The following is a 6,355-nucleotide window of genomic DNA, read 5'->3' on the forward strand; positions in this document are numbered from 1 at the left end:
GTAATCTGAGTTTTATATTTAATCTAATTTAATTTTCTTGATTGAATAACTCTAATACATCTTTGTGATGTGTATGTTTTGAAGAAAGCATAGCTTCACATGCTAAGAAGAAAACTGGCTAGATGGATTTTTTTATCGTCATGTTCTCCACAGCTAGCTTATGCAATTCTTTACAGACCAAGCAAACTATTTGTTTTGCAGAAAGCAGCAATTGCATAATACATCATATATTCTGTAGATGACTCCTATTCATTGGACGTTCAGGAGTAATCATTTTGACCCCCTTCATGAACATTGCAACCCAAGCAGTCTGTTTTCAAGCCCAACCACAGTACAGCAACTGCACTCATTGCCACCACAGATGGCATCTGCATGATTCTTGAACGAGAAGACACAGCAGCCCTCATTCTCCTGGACCTCTCTGCAGCATTTGATACAGTCTCACAACCCTGTCTTCATATCTTCATCAGGTGTTTGCACGAGATTGGTATCCAAGGACCCACTCTCCACTGGAGATGCACCTTAACAGAACACAAGCCATCAGCCTGGCACCTTACACATTGGAAGCCCCAAACTCATCTGCGGAATGCCTCGAGGCTCATCGCTCAGCCCCACCCTCCTCAATACATACATGATCCCTCTGGCCAACGTCATCTGCACACAGGACATCAACATACTCTCCTATGCAGATGACACAAAACTCATACGCTTTCTCTGGGAATCAGTATAGCTGATAAACTATAAAATAATGATTCCTTTTTAATGTAGATGGGCTCTTTATTGTACGCAGAAAATCTCTAGGTACTTGCCATAAATATGTATGTCAAACCCTAGCAGTTGCGCCAGGTTTCTCCCATTTAACTTCTTCCACGGCTTTCAGTAGTTGATACCATGTTGCAGTCTCCTTCTTTGTGTTTGCAGTGGTTGATTTGAAACTCGAATTTTGAGAGATTGATAAGTGATCTTGAGCTCCTTTAATCACTTTGTTATTTAGTAGCACTTGAGCCCAGATATATTGCTGTTTGGTATTAGCCAGAAAACTTTGCCGTGACGTACGGCCTGATTTAGAACTTGGCAAATATCCTAATGCCTTTATAATAAGGCAAACCGGATATCTACTCAAAAAAGGAGGGGAAAAGGAGGTTGGACTGTCCAGTCCATATCTTCCCTACAAATGAGCGTGCAGTTTGGTTTCAAAATGAATGAGTCTTTATTCATTTTTTAAAAGAACAGCTACCCCGTGGTCATTAGGGAGCAACCTTTTTAGAGTGCACGGACCCTTGCCCTCCTAAGTGGCATGCTTTGTCATCGGGTCATGCTCCTTGTTGGGCATGCACTGCGATGCTCACGGGGCCTCCACTGAGGAGCTCTTTGCTGGAGATCTTGTCTCTTGCTGACCTGTTTGGAGATTCACCAAACTGATTAATATATCCAGGGGCATTGCAGACAGTCACTGATTCGTAGACCAGACCTAATAGATTAAAATTAGCTAAGGAACAATTTAGGGAGTTTTAATATTGTTAAGGTTAAAAGCAGAAAAGTATTCTTAAAGAATGATGACACCTAAGTTCATCAATCGGTCAGCATGGTTCACACCCTTGCTGCATTAAAGTGGGTCAGTGGCAATTCATCAGGCCCTAAACTAATTATGACTGATCTACTCTTATTCACTCGCACCCTAACCATGTGTAATGAGTACCCTGGTAGTGCAAGGGAAATAAAATATTTACGCAATTTATATCTGTTTTTTATTACTGGCTCAAACTTATTGCCCGGACAGGTAAGCCCCTCCCACATGTTCAGTCCGGCCACAGTATTTCTTTGCCCTGAAGAACTAAAATGCTCACCTCCCCAGCCAGGCATGGAGCCACTACTGAATATAGGGGAGTGCTGAGAAATGGCACATTTCTACTAGACCGCTAACATCACCTACAAGAGCCCCACTAAAGGTAGCAGATTGCTGGGTTTTGACGCATATGCATTCATAGCATATTAGACCACTAATCTATCTCAGAAAGAGTCTTTTTGGATTATGTTCATGTTTTTTTAATCAAATAAAGTAAAACCAATACTTGAGAGGGGGCGAGGGCTGAAAAGACTGACACCCAATTAATTAGATCGGTTTGAGTTTAACTAAACAAATTGGTCTGTAAATCTGCCTTTTTGGAAATGTTCATTATTTATTCGTAAAAAGCTGTGTTAGAGGATATGTGTGAGAGATTACTGGTATTTAGCAGGGAAATAAAACTGCAGTCTAATGAAATGCAGAAAAAGAGAGAATATTAGCATATTATACAATACGTAGTGGATAAATGTTTCTCTATAAAGACAGTCAAATTCCAGAAAGGGTGTACATTTTGATTCAATGTGTATTGGTGTTTGTATGGTTTGCAGATCAGTTAATCCCTGGTTCATACTTTTTACATTTTTGGTAAGAGTGGTGGACCAAAGAGTATAATAATTCAGACCCCTTGCATGCATCTGTAGTCTATAGATCAACTTCTGTTCTTTTTGAAGTAAGTATCAATGAGTGTTAGTCGCCCCCCCACCCCCCTCTTATTTTTTTATTTTTTATAGTACTATCCATGTCAGATTGTCTGGTGTGTCATCTAATTCCAATAAGTGATTAGTCAAATTTGTTGATGTTTTCTTGCATCTAATAGTACTTTGGTGCTCGCTTATGCGAGTCTTCACTAGTCTAGTAGTCATTCCAATACAGTGGAGATTACATGGAGAAGTGGTTAAGTACATGCAATTGCTAGTATTGCAGTCGGTGTGAGTCAATATGTGCCATTCATGTGGCAATCGAATATCTATTTCTATTGTTGGTGTACACACCAAACAAATACTCAAATGACTAAATATAGGATTATTTTATATTGAAAAAATCTGCAAAAATCGAAAAATTTCAACGGGGAAAGTTGGAGCTGCATTTCGGAGTCTAACTTTTCAATGCTTGGTTGTATTTAGGAAAATTGAGGCCTCAGGTCATATTCTGCATTTCCACTCAATTTCTATTATTATTTTTTAGGTACATAGATCTGAGAAAGCTTTTTAACATAAATATGTGGTGGGGAAAGGAAGTAAAGCCATAAGGGCCTCTCATCTCTCCATATTCTCTGTCACATGTAATTAATTTGTTTTATAGCACCCCTCATAACAGAATAGGGTTCTCGGAGCACGTTACCAGAGACTACAAGGTTTAGGATTTACATATCATCCACACTGGAAGGCATTTTCTAAGAGTGCTTGGTCTGGAGAAGCACAAACTCAGGATTCAGAACACAACACAGTGATTAGCATTGACTTTAATAATAAGAATGTATTTCTACGCAAGCAAACCTTTTGTAGCAGCATAAGGAAATCTTTCTAATTTGTGCCATGCAGTTTGTATGCAGCTTTTTAATTGGCAGGTCATAGCTCACTATGCTAGATCACGATTGTACCTTATGAACTGCACAGTAACAAAATAATCTCTGTGGCAAAAGCAGTAACCCCCACTGTGCTATGCACATAAAATACTGATCTTTGCATGATACAAGTTCTTTGAAGCAGGAATATTAACCATCTGCGCTACTTTCAAGTCAAACCTGCCACTAGACAAAACTCCCATCACTCTCCAGCAGGTACATTAATCACTAGTTATCTTGACTCTTATTTTTGCCCGAGAGCTGCGGGAGATACAAAGAACTTTACAGTTCTTTTAAAACTGAGGCACAAAGGAAGTAATTAATATAAAAACACACACATGTTTATCAGAGGCCCCAGCTGGAGAAGTGCCTTCCTCCTGGCCCAGGCCTGCAGACCCCCTGGGAATGTGTCACGGACCCTTGGGTGTCTCCAGACCACAGGTTGGGAGCCACTGCTTTACATTGTTCACTTGGAAAATGACCTATGATCGGAGTAAGCCCACAGTTTGTGGTAATCATATATTTGGAAAAGTCCAATCTTGGTCTTGTGTGAACAAGTGTATCTCTTAGATTACTAGATCTTTTGTAAGAAAAAATAGGTTTTTCTATCATCAGGTTGACTGAGTTAAACATATTCCATTTCTTATTTATTATCTTCTTTACTGCATTTAATCCAGTTGTGTATGTAGTCACACATGTCAATCTCTGATTATCTATTAGAATGGTCTTCAAGTGGGGATTCTCTATTATTATTTTTAGCCCTGTGATATGATTGTAAATTATTTGTTCAGGATATCCTTTTACCCTGAGTGTTTCTGACAGTTCTCCTGATTGTTCCTCAAAATCAAGCATCTTAATATAATTCAAGCAAATTCTAAGAAATTGACCTTATGGCAGGTTTCTGCGCAGATCTTAGGGTGGTGACTGTTGTATCATAGGAGACTGTTTTTATCTGTCTCCTTTTGATAATGTTTTGTCTTCAGGGCCCTCCCTTTATAGTAATCAAAAGATCCAAAACGTGAGTCTTGTATCCAAGCATCTATGTATAAATTTAAAAAAGGGTCCGGATTGTTGACCGAGCCAAAAAAATGATTCCACTTTCTCCCTTTTCCCCTCTCCAGGTGATCAGAATGTCATTGATATAGCAATGCCACTGGCTTATTTCTGTACTGAATGGGTTTGCCTCTGAAAAGATGAAAGTTGTTTCAAAATTGTACATGTAAATACATGCTAAGCTTTAGGCAGATGTGCCTCCCATCAGTGTTCTTTTAGTCTGTAAGTAGAAGGTTTGTCCGTATTGGAAATAGTTCTCTTTTAAAGCCAATGCGGCACATTCCATAATAATGGATTGGTGTCCTTGAATTCCAGTCTCTTGTTCTTAGTAGCTCCTCATTTACCTCCAGGATAGTGCCTTGTGGCATGCTTGTGTGTAGGTCCTCTACATCTAAAGTAATTAGTAAGTTTGTAGGGCCCTCCATATTGATCTTATCAATCAGATTCAAAACATGTTTTGTATCTTTCAAAAATGTTGGGGTGTTTTCAACAAAAGGTTTAAAATATAATCACAAAACTTGGAAAGTGGTTCCAGAACAGAATGCCTGACACAGTCGCTCTCTCACGGAAGGGTGGGGGTGTATTTCTTAGTGTATTTTCATTTTAGGTTACACGGGCTGAGAGTCTCCACCTATAGATTGGTGTACGCAAGACAGTGAGAATCAAATATTTAAAGGCTTCTGTTCTTTTTAAGGAATCTTCCTGTGGAAGGCTCCCCTTCATTGTTTGTTGAAGGATATCACTTACTTGTAAAGGCACTTTCTGCTGTGGTCTTGTTCCATCCAGTATCAAGACCAATTTGATCAAGACCACATAGATTGAAACTATAGGTGTTTAGTTGAATAATACCATAATATTCTAATTTTGACAGTTATTCGTAAACATTATCCCAATAAAAAATAAACAAATTGAAAAAAATGCTGAATTTAAAAAAAAGTAAAAAATGGAAGATTAAATTATAGAAAAGCAATTCAGCATTGGTTAGCTGAGTGCTACAAACCATCTCTATAACTCCTGGTAAGATAATACTATCAGAGCGGACTCAGCCTCAAGGGGGTCTATCTTGAGGGAGTTCTTATAGATTGTGTCTGGGTTTTTCTCTGGGATCCAGTTAATTGACTAAAAATACCTTGAGATAAACCACAGGGGTTCCTTTAATTGGTGGTATCCCGGTATGGATAAAAATACTAAAACAAGTATCTATTCAGGACAAGAAGGGGTATCATGATCCCTATGTCCCCCTATAGTGCCAAAATATGTCTGTCCTTCTACAAAGTCTGTGCTAGGTCTTGGGCATTCTTCAGGGCAAACGGGATCCTTCGACTACTTTCAGTGATGAATATAAGTAAAAGATAGCCTACCTTCCCTTATTAGGTCAAAGTCGGTACCCTATGCATGGGGATCATAAAACGCAATAGTCAGGTTGATAGTATGTCCAAGTCCCAACCAAATAATGCGGTCCATACTTGGACATTAACACAGTAAATGAATGACAATACACCTGTGGCACACGTGACAATACACTCATACTCAACAAGTGTAACCTCGTGCTCGCAAATACATGATGTGTGCTACTCCTTTGTATGTTTTGTTTGTTTACCTACGCCAGTTGTGTGCCTGCCTCATTGTCAGTATGGGATGGGCATCTCCTATTATCACACACTAAAGAAGGCAAAAGCATTATCTCAATATACTAAGGAGTTCTCTCAATCTGGTAGTACTCATAACAAGTTCAAAGTACCTCATCACCCCTACCAATTCCAGTGTTTCCTAGGACATTTATAGTCAGTATAAGGGTTCTGGGTACAACCTATACCCCCACAATCACATAAGAGAAAGGGAACTCATTCCACATCAAGGATAATGCCCTCCAGAATCCTACCTGCCCCCTG

Source organism: Pleurodeles waltl, chromosome 8 (assembly GCF_031143425.1).
Source record: "Pleurodeles waltl isolate 20211129_DDA chromosome 8, aPleWal1.hap1.20221129, whole genome shotgun sequence".
NCBI lineage: Eukaryota > Metazoa > Chordata > Amphibia > Caudata > Salamandridae > Pleurodeles > Pleurodeles waltl.